Consider the following 19445-nt stretch of genomic DNA (forward strand, 5'->3'; position numbering starts at 1 on the left):
AAAATGGGCAGTTGAGTGTGGTACAACAAGCGTACTGATGAGATCTCCCTTTCCAGCAGCAGAGATCTGCCTTTTCTTCTGCACCCAGGAGCAGGAAAGTCTCCTACGGTTACACTGACAGAGACTAGATTAAATAGTAGCCCTCACTGTTCTCCATAATTAATATTCTTTCCTCACACTGCCTCTGCCTCCCTTGATGACTTAAACACCAGCTGTAACGAGCCATCCTCTATGCTCAAGTTTCTTTCTTAGTCATAGCTTCAAAAAACCCAAAACTTTTAGTTTGTTCCATGACTCTCAACCATATTCTCCCCCTTTCACAAAATACAAACAAATCAGTCAGCAACCATCACCTGCTCCCTTTCAGACAGAAATCCTACATCTTGACACAGACACAACACACTTGAATGGCCCTTTTTACTCACTCATTGGATTCAAATAACATTTAAATGTGGCACATAGGGGAGCAGAACACTAAAGGTAATGCTTTACCACTGTTGTCAGTTACACATCCGCTGCAACAAAAGGATAGTCAACAACATGCTGACAAGGTGTGGGGAGGAAGACTTTAACATTTTATCCCCACCACAAATGCTTCCTCCAGAAGGATGTTTTGGAATGAAGCCACTGTTGTGTTGCTATCACCAATACAGTGTTATTAAAAAAATAAAATAAAAATCCCACCCACTGGATGAACTCCCTTAACGGGAACCTCTGTCCATCTGGATGGAGCTGCCTCCCAGCACAAACAACTGTTGTTTCATGGAGGCTGCCAGGTATTGTAAAGTTGAAATTCCTGTTTGGACTTATTTGGAGCAGAAGTCCTAGGACAGCAGAGCAAAGGAAAAAAAAAAAAGGTAGCAAAAATAAATACTCTAAGGGAAAAGTATCAGCTGCCTCATCATAATAGCATAACCATACACTTCTTTCATTACTGTTTATTAATAAACAAACAAAATACAATAAATAATTACTTTTTCAATTGTTTTTCTTGAGATAAAAAATGCTATTCCATTGCTCAAAGCAAGATATTATTATTGCTAAGCTTTCTTCTATTGTAAGATATCGTTCTTGCACCTTTTGAAAGTTGCATCATGAATACTAATTGAAAAAAAAAATCTTACAATAGCTATAAAAGTGAAGAAGAAACCAAGAAGGAAATATGCACATAAAAGGGTGTTTTGATAAGTAGTGGTGCTGTGCTGTGGAGTAAATGAAGGTGGGTAACAGTAGTGTGTTACTCTGCTGCTCAAAAAAGGCGCGAACATTTTGGCACAGGAAAAGGTACACTTCCTAGATGTACAGGAAAGGGGAAAAGCACAAAAAGAACCTCCAGGCCAAAACGAAATTAACCTCACTTGCCTTTCCTTATTTGCTTCCTGCCTCACCAGAAGTCTTCTGCTTCTTTTATCCCTGTTTTCATTAGTTTTATCTGTCCAGCACCTATGTTGCCTTTCACACTTTTCACGCGTGATGAATCTCTCTTGTAAAGGTGTGGATTAACTTGTCAAAGGGAACAGGACATTCAGGACATTTTTCTTCACTATGGAAGATACTTAAATTTTTTTTAAAATTAATTGTTCAAGGACATAAAATTATCTCCTCCCTGCCCCCCCTTAAGAAAACAAGGGGTAGCTCCTTGTCAGGTGTAGTTACATATGTCCAAGAGTCACAGAAACAAGAAAACCATCATCAACCACTGGTGCACCCAGACATGAAAAAGGCTAAGCTGGCATGCTCTGCAGGTTTGCAGCAGGGAAGAGGAGCTGTTCTGTTTATATGGGCACCTTGTCTGGTTTTCCCAGGCAAAGAGCTTTTCCCTTCTCATGAATGCCTAAAATATTTCTCTCCCTTTTCTGACAAGCCAGGGGAGATCCAATATACACAGCTGTCATGAAAAGATGGGTTTCCTTTTACCTTTCCTAAAACTGAACAAAGAGACATTTTCAGGTGTGTTGCATCCAGCAACACCTAATTAAGTAGCAGTACCTCTTTTCTTTGGATTACTGGTAAAAGGTACATCTGTATGTTTAACACCCCCCCCCCCCCCCCCCATTTTAAGGAGGTGCTTTTCATTAACAAACGGTTAGAAAAAAATTGTAATTGGACTTTCTTTTTTTTCTTGAAACACACCACTCCTTTCATGGGCTACTCAGATCTGATGGCTTAATCATATATCTTGTTATTTATCATTTAGCAACTACAGGTACCCATACATGCCCAAACATTGTGTCAGATACTGTCTGTACATGTATTACATAGATCATCACATTCTGATGAAGCTGCCTTTAATATTCCGAATTTGTCAAGGCTGCCATTAAAAATTAACAACCCCCTCAACAACATTTAGGAGAAACAAACAGATCAACAACAGTGTTACCTAACGTTTTTCAGAGCTTGAATTTCTTCTCCCTAAATTTTGCTCGTACATCAAGAAAAGGTTTATCCCAGATCAGTACAGCGATGTATCACTCAGGGTCTTGCAAACCACACTTGTGCAACTCAAGGGGTGAGATGGCTTTCAAATTCCTACAAAACCAGGCTTTTCCCAAACAGTGTTTTGGAATGTCTTTCCAAAGGTATTCTTTTAACAAAAGATATATTTCTCAAATCAAATCAGCTCTCCAGAAGAGTTTAGTGGAGACAAACCACAGTCCATTTCTACCTCAATGAAGGCAGACACCTCCAGCTGTACATCTTCAGCAGGGGAGTTCTCCAAAGCTGCAGTACACCAAAAATGGGCCAGAATTTATCTCTGCTGAGACTGTGTATTGAGGTGGCCCCACCTTCAGCTTGCTATTCTCATATCAAAGTTGTCTCGTAACACGTATAAAGCTCAGAAAGCTACCGCAGATCCTGCCAACAAGGTGCTCCTCACAAGAATTTCAGTCCCATGAGATAATGAAAATGAAGCTTAAGCTGTGCCTGCATCCTTCACTTTGATGAAAAATAGACAATTATGTGCAGCCAACCGTATGACTGCTGCCCTGCCAGAGAAATCTACACACGGCAATGAGGTGGACTTGAGGAAACTCTGTGCATCTAGAGGGACATAAAACTGCAGGAATGGTGGAGAAAGCAGGGAGGGATGTTAGCCAGAAATTTAATACCATTAGAAGGATGGGACACAATATATGCCAGTTGCCCTGGTAGGATCTGGCCATCAGATACTCAAAAAAAAAAATAATAAAAAATTAAAAGAATCACTGTTCAGTACATAACAAAAGAGCTATTCCTGGGATTGTTAAGACCTTCAAATATGCATTGCTGCTCACTTTTTCTTCCTTCAGGGTTCAGGTAATAGCCTCTTCCTGGCAGTTCTCTACAGTTTAACAAGCCTAAATTAATTTTTATTTGTTTGGTAAATGACCCTTAATAAAAGGGCTGTAAACAAGATGAATGAGTACAGCTGAGGAAACTGCAAATCACACGCAACGCACTGTCAAACAAATGCACCCTAACAGACTTCTCAAAGCAAAGCAAGCCTAGAACAGCCTGTACATTTTGTGCAGCACACTTAGCATGGGGTGTCTTGTACTGGACTAAAGAAGTGTGCTAACACACCTTAACTTGTGAACTGCTCGCTTGCCCAATGTGAGCACAGTAAAAAGTCATTGTTATCAAAGAGGAGGCAAAGGCACACAGGCTGTGTTTTATTAGCGTTTCAAAAAGGAAGAAATTTTGCGGACTTTGGACACTTACTGTCCTGCAGGCTGACATAGGATCTGTAGCCACAGCTCACAGAAGTTACTACAGGACTTGCCTGCCACCACCTCCAGAGACAGATCCTCTGTCAGCATTATCCAGAAAGATGCGGATATAGCTGGTGGTACTGAACTCAGAGTCCCTTACCTAGCATCATGAATCATACTCAGATAAATCCTTTTCATCTGGTCATTAGCAGAGGTAAGACATTCAATGGGGACATGAATCAAAGCTAACATCCACAGTGCAGTAGTAAAACAGAGTTAGAAATCCTTTCCAGCCTCTGGGCAGAGTAAGGATTTGTTTTCCCAACACCATTCACAGGCAGCTAATGCAGAGTTTTGTTAGCTGTGGCTCGTCTTGACTCTGCTCACACACTCTCATTCAAGCTGGTGTTTGGAATATCACGCTTCCCCTTCACCCCCCTGCTCACTTTTGGGGTATGCTTATTGCAACAGTAGGTGTTTTGCTGCTGGTATAATTACAGGTGCCGTGAGAAGGGCAGCAATCCTCTCAGAGGCAAGCGGATGAGCACTTAAGACTGCTTGAAGATCATCGCTTCGTGGTATAAACAGAGGGTGACTGCTGAATTGCTTCAAATGAGATTGCCCTGCGGATGGAGGCGACCGCGCCAACCTTTTCCTCGGCACCTGCAGCTGCGACCCAACACATGAGGGAGAAGCAGCAGCCAGATCTGTCCTGCTAGCAAAGAAAGCGGGGATTTGGTGTGCCAACAGGATGAATCTCAAAACCCGACGCAAAAAGCCGCGTTACGTTATCTGCTGAGGCAGATGGAAAGATACCTGTTGCATTAACCAGGAATTCCTGGATCATTTTTTTTTCCCCCACTTTAAAAATCCACTGCACTGTGGATGTTAGCTTCACAGTAAAAATCAATTAAGCTTCTTTACCAGACCGCAGTCTCTCAATTTTTTATATTGAGAATTAGTATCTCGCTCTCTTGATAAAGGGATGAAAACACAAACACCTAGTTTGACTGAAGTCAAACTCGATCTTTAAAATTTTTGTAACTGTATCCAACAGCATGAATCAGCACTGCTCAGTCACCCTCTGAAGTGAAGGAAGACCCACCCCCCCCAACCAACCAACCAAACCCCAAACCCACACTAACACCTCCCCATCACCCTCCCCCCACCCAAACAACCTTTGGCAGAACCTCAGTCTAGACACCAAAACAGCCCTCAGTTGTGGAAGCATTAGCACTGCCATGCTATGTATAGAAAATATATAAATACGAGTATGTTAATAATGCAACAAAACTATTAATACAGTTATTATAATGAAAGAATATATTAAATTATATATAAAAAAATATATATATCCCATTAGCACTGCCTTCAGGCTATGTGCCATATATATAAAAAATAAAAATCATGTCTCTGTGCGTATATACATATATTAAAAAAAATATACAACTTCGCATGGGGAACTTCACAACTTACAATTTGATCTGTAGGTCTCGCACTGGACTGAGCTTTTTCAAATGCCTGGGGCTGTGCAGGGAGCATACAGTCATGTGTACAGCCTGGGGATACACTCCAGTAACACCTAAAGGCAAATGTCTATGTCACTGGGAACTGATAGATGTAGCTAGTTCCTGGTTTGCCTAAAGCTCATGAGAGAACGCTGGAAAAAACACTTCTAGAAAAGGCTTCTATGACTGTGGCCTATTACCATGGCCAGCAAAATACTTACTTTTATTCAAAACTATGTGAAAACTAGCAGCCCACATCTTCCAACTTTGGACACGTGGATAATAGCAGAACTTCAGGAAAAATACCTAGTTTTGATAAACTGGTGAACGCAGGGTCCGTTTCCTATTTCATCCTGTATTTTGTTTTAGTGTTTCTAGAAAGTTAGGAGTCTTCTTACTGAGAGTTGGCAAATGCTGTACAGTACCAGTGGGGAAAAAGAAATAAAATACTTGGGAAAGCCTTCCTAGGTCTATTCAAAATAATTTCAGAAGGCACAACAGATGTTTTGAGAAGGAAAAGGAAATTAAAATAAAATTTCAAACTCTGGTAAATGCTTGAAAGAAAATTAAACTTCTTGAATATTAGTTATTCTTTTCATTATATGTGACTTTCCATTTGCAAGTTTTATTTTAATAATCTTCACAGGGTCAATGGAAGGGGAAAGAGTTATGTAAAACCCCCAACTCTTTTGTTGTCATACTAGGGGTATGACATTTTTATGTTTAAGGATCAGGAGGAAAGGGTTGTGTCCTCATGCTAAAGCAGCTAATGAGGCCCATGGGAAAACAGCTTTGCTAACTTTCAGTGCTATTTACATTGGAATCACTCTTAATTTCCTGATCTTAGCTAGGTTTGAAAAGAAAAAAAAAAATCACTGATTAACAAAATTTTTTCTGCGCTCAGAGACAATATACACATTTGTACAAATTAGAATTTGACATAGGGCATAGCAAACCCACATGCATTCATGTATATATAAAGATATTTTCTTACAGCATCTGACAAATAACTTTGTTATTTCAGAGAATACCAAACAGCAACAGGATACACAGGCTTTTGATAAATCTCCAAAAATATCTAGATATTTTTGTCGTTACACTGGTTGCATAAAACTGAGATTAAAGAAAAAAGTAGTTTGCCAGGTTTTTTTCTTCTCCTTTTTAGAAGGCAACTGAGAAAGATTTCTGTTCTTGAAATACTAGCAGTAGGCTAGGCATGAATAAACTTTCCACTGAACTAAGAGGAGCCTGAAGTCCAGCCTCCATAAGGGAGTGAAAACAACCAACAGAACTATGAAACTCAGTAAATAAAGATTGATGAGAACAACCCTGTTTGGGCAGAAAAAGCTTGGGGGGGCGGGGGTGGGTGGGTGGAATTAAGACCTGAAAAGTGACCAAATGTGAGATATAACAGGTCTGAGGGGAAATCCTGACTGCAGAGACAAGAACGGGCAACACAGTAGGGACTGCTGCTTTTAAAACTTTTTACAAAGAGCACCTCTTCTAGGGAAGAGCAATACAGCAATAAAAGGCTCACTGTAGCCAGGGACAGCCTTGTATTATACATGCACCTCACAACACAGACACACGGTCTCCGAACCTGCTCTACCTGATCTTTATGAGTCCGAACAACAGCCTGTGTTATCATAGCTTTTACTCTGCCAGACACGTATCTTCCTTCAACCTTTTTTTGGAAATTCATGCTAAGGCTGTGTACCACAAAAATGGTATTTCGTGGTTTGACGTAGAGATCTGCCTGTCTCATCTTGTCACCTGAAGGAAGACATGGAGCAAGTAGGTGTGGAACAACAGCAGCCTGACCACAAAGGTTGGGTGGCTTTAGCTTTAGGTGGAAAATAGGACCAAAAATAAAGCCAACATACACATCCTAAAAGCACGAGTGGGCATATTCTGGGCTCAAAACCCAAAGGCAGATCCACATACCTGAATCTAGGTACACACCAAGTTTGCAGAGGTTTAGAATAACATAGGACATTGCTGAAATACTTTAAAGGGCTCTGCAGTGCTTGAGCAGAATATCAATGGCATGACACAGCTGTGACCACAGGGACTTTTCTGGATGCTAATATGAGACTTGCTCTTTAAAAAACATAAAACAGAAGGCTGACAGTATTTGGCAGGGATTCACATGCTCTCAGAACAACAAATACTTATCATCAGCGCACAGACTTTAGAGAGAGGTAAAAATTAAATGGAAGTATTTTGTAATGTTTGTCATTTACAAAATGGTCTATTTAGATATTAGCATGAAAATACTATATAGATATATATAATGAATGCATTACTGTGAGCCTAGGGTTTGGACTTCAATACAGTTTAATGTCACATTGTGATTTACAATGAGACAAACTACAGTTTACAGGAGACAAACAGTCCGAGAAATGGTTAGGCAAAACAGATCAATGCCTTTTATGAGGCCTGGGAATTTAATAAGCCACAAGCTAAATATTGACGAGCTGCAGACAGGTGGAGCAGGTTTCTAAAAAGACATAAAACGACTGTTCTAAGGTTCAAGAAACCTTGAAGCTTACTAACGGGTTGTACAAGATAAGGTCTTGGCACGATCTCCTCCTGCCAAGTAAGGTGGCTCAGGCTCAATCCGTGCAGAACTGGGATGATGTTTAACGTTCTCCTGCAGTAACACTGCCATCTAGACGTAACCTCCCTGCCCACGCCTGCTGCTGATGCTCACTTCTTACCTAGGAGATGCTGTCAATCCGGTGAAAGCATAACAAAAACAAAGCGTACCGTGTGCGTAAAATCTATCTGTAACTGAAGGTCTGAGTCCGGCCTCGGGCGTGTGCTACTTACTTCAGAGGGAAACCAGTCTGGCTGTAACTCCTCAGACTGCTGGGGCAGGGGAACGATGGGGCACCAGACCGCAGCGGGTATCAGAGGGAAGCCTCAAGGCAATTACATCAGTGGACTGAATCCCGTTTCATACTAGCTATATGCGAGGAAAGGTTAGACGCTGCTATGTGGCCACCACGAGTGGTTGCAGACTCCCACCTCGGCATCCATGCAGAGAGTCTGCGAGGTGCTTAGAGTATTGGTATCAGCAGACCTTTTTGTGAAGCAGGCATAGCGCTTCTGTTCCTGTGGTCCAGCTGGGGAACTGAGGGCAAGGCGGTCTACAGTTCAGCTTGTGAAAAAAGTATTCAGATGAAAAAAAACCTCCTGTACAACTAACTACATGAGAATTAGACACCAACAAAGTTCTTAAGATTTGGGGCCTGTTTGACTCACAGGCTCAATACAAGAGCAGAGATTATATATATCCACTTGTGAGCTCAAACACCCGCCAACGGGACATTTTCATATTTACACGAGCTGCTGCATTTTACTAGCAAGCTGTGAATTTGGTGGATCCTGAGAAACTGCAGATTCGATTCAAGCCCGAGTTTTTCAGATTTCTTAGAGCCTCTCTAGCATCAGAGTTTTAACAACATGCTCTTCCAGAAGTAAACTGTTTTCATTCCAGGCACGCGCACGGTCCCTAAACAGCCACAGATCTAGATGGGAGGAGAAAAAGGTTACGTTGTTTTTTACAGCCCTTACCCTTTATCTAAAGGGCACGTAAGATGACAAAGCAAACCACCAAGAACTTCTATTATGAAGCTCTGACACTGAATCTCTTAATGCTTGTTTGCATTTTCTCACTTGTAATATGGAAATAGCATTTACTCTTTTAGCGCCTACGGAAGCAGCTCTGATTTGCATTGCCTAGCAGAGGGAATAGGGCACTGGCCCATCCACAGAGCCCCACGCTGCTTGCGTGCAGAAGACGGACTGGAAATGTAGCACCCTTTTCACATAACACTTCTGATTCATGGACATAAATAAGCAACGTAACTGGCTATTCTATTATGTTTATTCATTGCAGCTCATAAAAGCAGGGCTGAACCAATACAACTAAGAAATAGCCTGCTAGACTTCAGAAAATTAGCTGATCAAGCTCCAAATGTATGACTTGCACTGCCCAAAGCCAGAAAAAGTGTATTGATCAGCAAATTCCAGGCTTAGCTTGAGTGCGTAATAGTTAGGAAAACCATCCTGGTGCGGGTTTGTTGCAGAAATTAATTCAAAAGCATAACGGCTTAGACAGACTCACTCTTCACAGAAAGCAAGACCATTCTCAAAGTCTATTTAAAGGCAAGTCCCTTTTGGATGCACAGCGGAGTTCAAAGTTGGCAAAAAGGTAGGAAACACAAAAGCAGAGTTCCACTAATGTTGAAAAGGAAAAACCACCAAAAAAAGGATGAAGCTTTTTTTACAGAGCCTAGGTTTTCAGTACTTCACAGCACTGTTGCAAAAATGAATGTAAAAATATTACAGCCACCATGAGTGAATTATTCAGGATTAGTAGCATCCTACAGAACCTGCAAATAACATTGGAGCTCTGAACAAGGCAGAATAAACACACGGGAAATCAAAGAAATTGTTGAATCTACTTTTTCGTGCCTGCAGCACTGTGTAGTTCTGTAAATAAAAAAAGAAATGCCCTGTTCCCAAGAAAAGGCCAGTCAGCTTTGCTATGACTTTTTTTGGCATTCAGTAGAAAGAGCCCACAGAAGGGCATAATCCCTTTAGAGAGGTGACATATGATGATTGCTCCCTCCGCTGCGAATGGGGCTCTGCCTCCCTCCTTGTTCAGGCGCTGGGTTTATTTCTCAGCCACCGCAGGAGTAGCCTCGCAGGCAGATTTCCTGCCAGCGTGGTCACACTCAATGTGGGAATGTTGGACGCAGACAATGAGTGTTTAATAAAAGCTTACAAGGTTGGTGTTTTTTTTGTTTGTTGTTTTTTTTTTTTTGGGGGGGGGGGGGGGTGGTGTTGGTTTTTTTTGTTGTTTTTTAATTTGGGCTTTTTTCATTGCTAATGCAATAATTGATTACAGTTCAAGTCAAATGTGGTCAAAATTCAAATAAACCTATAAAATCCCTTTCTGGGAAGTTACAAGACATTGGAGCGGCCAAAAATTTAAAGAAATAATCCCCCATGTTTCTCAAGACAAACAAATGGCTAGCCCAAGGGTTACTAAAGAATTCAGCGCAAGGCAGAGCAGAGCAGAAGCGGCTCAGAGCTGTGTTGAAACAGAGTGCGAGTTGTCTACTCCTGAACAATCCTCTGCCTCCAGCCAGCTCATTGCTGTTATCTCCCAACTGCTGTGATTACCTCCTGGTAGCAAGCATCTAGAGGACAGCGTTCCTGTAAGCTCTCTGTTTTCCAGAGAGAGAAAATATGCATCCTCCACATTTCAAGATCAAGATGTTAGAGGGAAAATTAATGATAGTGCAAGGAATAGCATCCACCGTCTCTTGGCATTCACCAAGGCAAGTGCCACACGGAATATCCCAAGCATTGCACTACATTAAGCGTTGCAAACCTAGCATCACTGTATATACTACAGGGAGAGAAGCAGATTTCATGGTTTATAGGGATTTCTGTCTCCAACTCTCTGGATGTCTTCAGTGGAACTTAGAGGATTTTTCTCCCTATTCTGGGTTTGTGATAGTTTCTCTCCTCCGTTTTAATTGCCTCCAGCAAAGTTATTTAATTCTCTAGCTTCCTTCCTGCACGTAGAAGTATGAAATTATGCTGAACTCAGCAAATATGCATCTTTTTCACAGGTTTTAAAATGAACAAGTTTCCCATAAAGAGCAAGGAAGCATCTGTAGAAATCTTGCAACACTCTTTCTTGTGGTTATTTGAACGTATTCAGATATTTTAAGAACGTGTCTTCAGAGAGAGCTCGTGTCTCAGGTTTTCTTGTCACCACCTCATTTCAGTGGTTTATATTTTTCATGCAAGTAAGTTCAGTGACCACTGTTAAATGAACTAAGGATTGCAGTTCCCCATGGGCAAACATCCACATCACTAAAGCCACTGCTCTGACTGGGACTGACCCATCAGCTGGAAACTGCACATAAACCAGAGTAATGTGTTACAGAAATAAAAACATCATCTGTCCAGAAAACAGTTAAAAAAAACCCCAAAACAATTTTAGGGCAGCATAGAGAACTCGGTATTTTTACTGTCAAGATGCATCTCTACTTTGGATAAACAAAAGGACAAAAACTCTGAGCCCCGCAGCCCCTAGGAAAACTGACTTCAATTGACAAAATCATAACACAGGTGTGGAAAAATGTTGTATGAAATGGTGTGCATGTGGCAGAGGGGTATTTTCTTCCATCCGTTGATTTGCTACATACATTCTTTACCTTAATATCGAGGTAACTCTGCTCAAGCCGGCAAGTTCCTACTAGTTGCTGATGCAAACCTCCCAAGCCATAGCAAAGGCATGCTTCCGTGTATGGCAATATGGGTATTTTCTCAACTGCTTATCTGCATGATGAGATGTTCTCTTAATTTCCACCTTCCTTTTGTTTTCTCCCGGTTCCTGCGGTGAGGTCAAAATCCTGTGACTTGTGACCTGTTACTAGGGGCTGGATTTGCAGACAGTGGTCCCACCAAACATGACATGGTGCTGATGTCAGGGTGTTCATGCATCTGGTAAGCATTTAATTTATATACTTTTACCAAAGACTCAAATATTAGGTAAAGGTGAACCAGGGCAGAATAAACACCCAAACCCGAAAATTTATTTGTGTAGACCCAGAGCTGAAGCCAGTAATTTCATGTTCCTTTAATCATTTTCTCTTTTCAAAGACCAGGCAGAAATCTTTTTTGCTGGCATTCACCTGCACACTCCGCACCATTGAAACTACCTGCTGCTACCTCTCCTCAAGCAGGATTATCTCAACTTACACATTCCAGATGTTCCTTTGCACCATGGCACCCACCTTTTTCATCAGGATTTGGTCAGGGACTCATGCTTTTCCAGCAAAATGATAGTCTAGAAAGCTTAGTAGGAGCCCAGGATCTACCTTATTTATCTCCAGTTCAGAGTATCTCAAGCACTGCTGTGGTACAACCAGCATTCCCTTTGAAGGGATTGCAGCAAAGCCACTGCAAGTCATGGTTGGATCCCTCAGAAGCCACCAGTGCCTCAACCACAGTTCCCACCCTGGAGCTCCCACATCACTAGCTGGCCAAGCTGGGGGTTCTGCACCGCCAGCTATAGAAAGGAGGGCACCAGCCTAACCCCGCAGCCTCTTGTCCCCAGTAGCAGGGCAGGATCCCTGGGGAATCCCTGCCACTTGCCTGTGGGCCTCTCCCAGAAGATCCTTCCCTTCAGCAAGCCAAGGGATGCTGCGTACCAGAGCAACTGGTATCTCACCCTGAGGGTTTTAACGGTTTGCTGCTGCTGCTGCCAGGGCCACGCAAGACGATGCGCACACATTTCATATAACAGATTGTCCTTGCTCATGACATTTTTGCTATACCCAAACCGCCAAATAACAGATGGTAATGACAAAACCTTGTGCAAAATGAAGAAATCAGCTGATGTGGTAAAAGCACTGATCCATAACAGGACCCTGGATAAGGAGACCATGAAAAGAGAATGCTTGGGTCAATCCCATCAGATTACATCATACTCAGTGCATCATTACATCTGACATTTCATCTAACCTGTTTAATACCTCTGCCGATAGTATGTTGGCCACACTGCTCAGGATCAATTTCTCTTATGATTAGGCATTTCCCCCCCCCCCCCCCCCCCCCCCCCTTACTGTTTAATCCAAAGTCTGTCTCACTCTAGTCACTACAATGATTAAAACCCCCACCACTATTGTAACAAAAACACCAATTCCTTTGTCCTACTGCAGTTATAGTTTAGAGATTAGGATGTCCTACCTACCTAACGTTCCTTTCTGCTTTCAAGAGAATACAGCATTTTTGTCCTAGGTTGTGACACAGAATTGTACTGTGTTGCTTGATACAGAGATGCTGCCTTCTAAAGTTAGAGGGCTACATAAATAATTCAGCATGAAGAGAACAGAGTGCCCTGAAATCTATCATAATTTACAGTTATCACTGTCGGGGGGGGGGGGGGGGGGGGGGGATAAAAAAATAAAATCTGCAAAACAACACTTTGCTAGCTGGGAAACACATGACATGATCTGCCTACCTTAACACAGAAACTTCCAAAGAATTACATGGTCTGAATTAAAAATAGATTATTTTTTCTTAGTGTGAAAATCCTTTAGATTTAAAAAAAAAAAAAAAAAACTTTCCTTTTTCATTATCTAGAGGAACCCACAAGTTAGACAAGGGCTCTACTCAATTCTGCTTTAATGTGGCACTCCAGTCCGCCATCCTCCCTAGTAGAAATGGATGGGGAGTGGGCTGAAAGCCCAGAAAATGAGGGGGAAAACAAGTTTCTCCAAGAGGTGGCACCAAACTGCTGTCCAAGGATCCTGCAAAGGAGCATGACAGGGCTCTCCTGCTACTCAGAGTTTCATAGACTCCCCACTTAAAATCAATTTCTTATTTACAGCACATAGAATAGGTACTAGGAGGGAAAGACAAGCGCTTGGCATGCGGAGAGTTTCTGCGTAAAATGTGACATACCTCATGGGACAAAAGCCTGCTTGGTGCACACCCTCACTCCCATGCGAGTAAATAACCCGCATGTCTGTGGCTGGACAGACTGGCTCAGTAATTCATTCCTGTCCAAGTCAAAAAGGCAGAAGTATTCTAGACTAGTTCTAAGCTGAGTGGAATTAAAATTCATTATCATTTATATATTAATCTACCCAAGTTTTTATGGTCTTGGTACAGAAAGGAGATAGAAGACATCAAATCACACAGACAAGAACATCAGAAGAAACAACACTACAGAATCCAAAGGTTATTCCCCCTCTCTTGTTGTAAGGAAAGATCATTTACATTCAGTATTTCAACTGCTGAGGGTGTTGACAGAGAGAGTCGATAATTCAGATCCACTTCAACAGTGTGTAGAAGTCATGACTTCTTGGTGATGTCCTACTTCTTATATTGACAGTATTAGTTTATATTTTCCAGTGGTCAGCTAACGTTGGTTTCTGATGCAACCTTCTCACTCATGATACGAGCTATTATCCAGCAAGGCAGCCAAAATTGAATTGTTTCCATGATAAATCCCACCCACATCTGAGATTACACATCACAGCCGGAACTGTGATTTTATAACTACTAAACAGCAGAGTCAGCCAAAATGGTTAGAAGTTCAGCAGTGTGGTCTCTGTTCTCACAGCAATATCTGTACTGAGCCCCAGGATTTGCAGTGCCACAGGAGAGATGCTGGCCAGGCATCCTGCAGACCCTTCAGAAAAGTCAGAGCCGCCAAGGCGCACAGCTGGTTTAACAGAACCCCTCCACCACCACAGTGGGATTAGGGGATAATCCTTTTCCTCAGGAGTCACGGTTCATTTTTCCATCACAGACACATTACTGTCAGTCTAAGACGCTGGATTACTGCCTGCCTGCATCATGCAGCCCATGCTTACATCAGAAATTATAACAGCTCCCCAAACAAAGCCATAACCTAAAAAGGGGCAGTTTATATGCAGTCAGATCACCTTCCCGGCAGTTCCGTTTAACAGCCCCCAATCTTGCAAAACCTCTACTATATTGGTAGGATTGGCTGCGACTGTTTCAGTTGACCCTGAAAAGCTGAAGAAATAAATCCTATTTGGTTCACTGGAAATCCACACGTGTGGAAAGCTGCAGTCCTTATCAACGAGGGGTTTTCCCCAAGATAAGCTGTTAGCAATGACAGGAGGTAGAGGTCATTGATAGAAGGAGAAAGGGGAGCGGGGGGGGGGGGAAGAAAGGAGAGACTTCCTTAGTTAGCCTCGAGCATAAGCTGTACAAGAGTATGATCAATATTACCAGGTCTATGAAAGTAACAGTAGTCTTTAAAATGTGCTCTGGCTAACTTTTTTGCCTTGTTAGGCACGGGCATTCTGATTCACTGATCATGCAGGGTGTGGCAGGATCCCAAAAGCCACCTGAGGAAATGAACACCCTGCAGCCTCTCAAGATGTACGTCTCCAAGAGAATTGGGTTTTTTTCCTCCTACAGGAAGGAGGGGGCACAGAAACCATTCCCTCCACCCCGCATTCTGGTGCAACAGCAATCCAAATTGAAGCCAAAGGACCTCACACAGTCTGACAAGTTCCCGTGATCATCATAACTACTCTATAATTATTATTAAAAGTAAGTCTAATAATATCCTTAATAATTCCAAATTTCTGTCCTCTGTGCAACAGCTACTACTGCAGTATTACTCCTACAGCTATCTTGCTTTTTTCTTTCCTTCCACACAAAACGTCTAACTCAACACTGCTCCAGACCTCTTCATTTCCCCTCCCGAGAGAGGCATAGTACCAGAACTACCAAAAGCAAAACCAAAAGGGGAGCCTTACTGTGTTAATGAGGATGATTCGGCAATGAATACTACACACTCTTTCTTTTCCTTTTTAGTCAGACCACAACAGGCTTCATCACAGGATGTCAGTAATCCAAATTTCTACCCAACCCCAAAAAGGACTTTTGAGTTTTTCTCTCTAAAGGTGGTCTTTCATTGGGTCTAACTCCATCTGCATATCTCACACAGCCACATCACTGAATTTGGCATCCTGACTAACAATGAGTAACATAAATGCACCTACAGAATTTTCTGGAGCAATTCTACGATATATTTTCCTTACAGCCCCCTCAGGGCAAGTGCAGCACCGCTCTGGACGAGCATGCCATGTGCCATGCCCTGCCCTGGCCTCTGCTGTGCCCTTGCCCTGGCCACAGGCAAAGCTGCTTCTGCAGCACTCCCTCACGGTCTCCCTCATGCCACCCAGCAAGCACCCAAGCTTCAGTATGTAAAATGTTAACCCCCACATAGGGAGGAGGCGGTGAGGAAGCTACCTCTCCTTCACGATACATAAGAAAAAGGAGAATCTGTGTCCTTGGCCAGGTATTTGTTTTCTCCACTCCTTTTTAAATGGAGATAAATGTCAGCCTGAATCTGTTACTAAATCAAGGGGGAAAAAAGGGCTCCTGCTACACACTAGACTAATTATAGACCACAGGCTGCTAGCAATGGTGACTCACTGCCTTAAAATGATTGTCTAGAAAAGCCAAACACGGGGGTTACTCTCCGGCCCTGAGCACCAAACTTGCTCATCTTCCTTTCCATTAAAGTGCCTAGGCCCAACAGAATACAGGATTTCTCAGGCACCCCACCCACACCCCGAAAACCAGTAGCCCCAGCTAAGAGGTGCTTTGGAAATTTATAATGCTTTACAAGGTGCTGGCACATTTAACAGCAACGAGGAATGCAGAGGACAGAGTGCATCAGATGTCTTGGAGATAGGATACAGGAAAGATGTCCTCTTCTGAAAGTAGGTACCAAAACTCCTGGCAGTTGTCACCAAAATCAGCTACTTCCAGCATGTTGTGGAGGATCCTCTTTTGTCTTATTCAAAATAGTATCTAGAGAGCTGTGCCCAAGTTTTATAAAATACCTCAGTGCTTGGGATACCTTCTGTCACACCCTTTCCCTTTCTCTCACACGTATGCGCACAGATTTTTGAGTACATGCCCTCTGTGCCAAGACAAACTCCAGCCTCCATTTTCTTCTCCTGACTATATAACACCTTATTCCTTTCTTGACATCACCTGACCTAAAAAAAAAAAAAAAAAAAAAGAAAAAAAGAAAAAAAGAGAGGAGAAAGTGCACTTACACAAATGGCCCAACACTGTATGCTATAAATCCATCCCTTGAAGGGAGACAGCTCTTCTCCCAGACTTTCATTCCCTGGACAAGCTGTCCAGCCAGTGCCCATCCCACTTCCCAACTGCCACGGGTCTCCCAGCATTGACAGGAGCTCCTGCAGCCAGAGCAGGCACCGTGGAACAGGTCCTTCCTCATTGTGAATAGCCCTGAGCTACTCTGTAAAAGGAGATCAGCTCCTGTTTTGAAGAGATGAGACCACACGTATTGGGTTTGTGTGGCAAGGTTTTGGTAGCGGGCGAAGGTTACAGTGGTGGCTTCTGTGAGAAGGTGCTGGAAGCTTCCCCTGTGTCCGACAGAGCCAACACCAGCCGGCTCCAAGATGGACCCGCCGCCGGCTAAGGCTGAGCCCATCAGTGACAGTGGTAACACCTCCGTGATAACATATTTAAGAAGGAAAAAAAAGTTGCTGGGGCACACAGAAACAGCAGCCGGAGAGAGGATTGACAACATGTGAGAGAAACAGCCCTGCGGACACCCAGGTCAGTGAAGAAGGAGGGGGAGGAGATGCAACGGAGCAGAGATTCCCCTGCAGCTCCTGGTGAAGACCCTGGTGAGGCAGGCTGTCCCCCTGCAGCCCAGGGAGGTCCACGGTGGAGCAGATATCCACCTGCAGCCCGTGGAGGACCCCACGCCGGAGCAGGTGGGTGCCCAAAGGAGGCTGTGACCCCGTGGGAACCCCGCGCTGGAGCAGGCTCCTGGCAGGACCTGCGGATCTGTGGAGAGAGGAGCCCACGGAGCAGGTTTTCCGGCAGGACTTGTGACCCCGTGGGGGACCCATGCTGGAGCAGTGTGCTCCCGAAGGACTGCATGCCATGGGAGGGACCCCCGCTGGAGCAGTTCGTGAAGAACTGCAGCCCGTGGGAAGGACCCATATTGGAGAAGTTCATGGAGGACTGTCTCCCGTGGGAGGGACCCCATGCTGGAGCAGGGGAAGAGTGTGATGAGTCCTGCCCCTGAGGAACATGAAGTGGCAGAAATAATGTGGGATGAACTGACTGTATTCCCCATCCCCCTGTGCTGCTGGGGGGGTAAGTAGAGAATTCAGGAGTGAAGTTGTGCCTGGGAAGAAGGGAAGGGTGGAGGGAAGGTATTTTGACATTTGGTTTTATTTCTTATTACCCTACTCTGGTTGATTGGCAATAAATTGAGTTAATTTTCCCCAAGCTGAGTCTGTTTTGCCCATGATGGTAATTGGCGAGTGATCTCTCCTGTCCTTATCTCAACCCACAAGCCCTTTGTTATGTTTTTCTCTCCCCTGTCCAGCTGAGGCAGGGGGAGCAATAGAGCAGCTTTGGTGGGCACCTGGCATCCAGCCAGGGTCAACCCACCACACCACAAAGGCAACAACACTTAGAGCCAAGCCACATTACAGTTTCTTTTAAACCCTAGCCTTTATTCGAAATGGAATTTTGCTTCTGCCCAGGAAGTGCCAGATCTTCTCCCCACCTCTGAACAAGGACCAGCTCTAACCTCTACCATTATAACGGACATACATTGGGCAGGGGACAGACAGTACCAAACAACGCTCATTTCCTAACGCTGTTTTCCTCAGCACTGTTTTTGAAGTGCCATCGTAACACTAAACAACTTCCACACTCAAACACAAGAGCAGACCATGCTCAGGAACTCATAGGAGTAATTTATCAGGCACATAGCTGAGACAGAAACAAGCCTGCTTAGCATTACTCTTACACATTTTACGTGTCTCTGTATTTTTGGGAAGCCCTCCACCCCCCTTCTTACTGAGGCATAAAAAGATAGAAGTAACTCTCTGTACAAACACAAGATCTACTCTAAATAAGCTCCTTACCACTCATAAATACAGAAGAAAACAACTCAGGTAATGTTTCCTCCAATAGTGCCCCTGAATAAAACTGAGAGTAGTACTTTACCCAATTATTCCAGTAGCTCCTACCCACTCCTTCAGGAGACAAAGAGCTTCAGAAACTTCAGTCCAACCCAAGCACCTTTAATTCCTCTCTCCACTTGAAAACAACCCAGCAGCTCCATGCTCTTCAAATCCCCCTCCTACTAATAAGCATCAGCTGAACAAGCCTCTTGCCACAATGAAGCAGCAACTGCAGTAATTACACCAGGGCTTCTGCTCTCCCATGTCGATTTGTGGGTCTGAAATTCCCTTGTTTTTACTTTGGGCTGCTGCATATATAATGCTTCCCAAAATATTTTCAGCCAACTTTTACAATACTTGGAATTTATCATACACTTCTAATCCCTTGAATCAAGTGATTAAAAAAATAATCCTTGAAATAAAGTTAGATGGTCCCAGCACTCACAGTCGCAGAGTTTGAAAATAAGTGCCATTTTGACTAAAAGCTCCTAATTTAAATAAATAAATAGAGCCAAAAAGTTTAAAACACTTTAATTATTTTACAACTGTCCCATGATTTTGTTTTATTTTACTCTAAAGGCTCAAACCCCGTTATTTATTTTTTTTAATGGCTGCAGGCCTCAACAACTGATTATGCAATAGGCGTTTTAAGAAGCAAGTCTAGAGTTTTAGTGGCAAGCTTCTGACACAATACG

The sequence above is a fragment of the Accipiter gentilis genome, chromosome 14 (genome assembly GCF_929443795.1).
Source record: "Accipiter gentilis chromosome 14, bAccGen1.1, whole genome shotgun sequence".
Taxonomy (NCBI): domain Eukaryota; kingdom Metazoa; phylum Chordata; class Aves; order Accipitriformes; family Accipitridae; genus Astur; species Astur gentilis.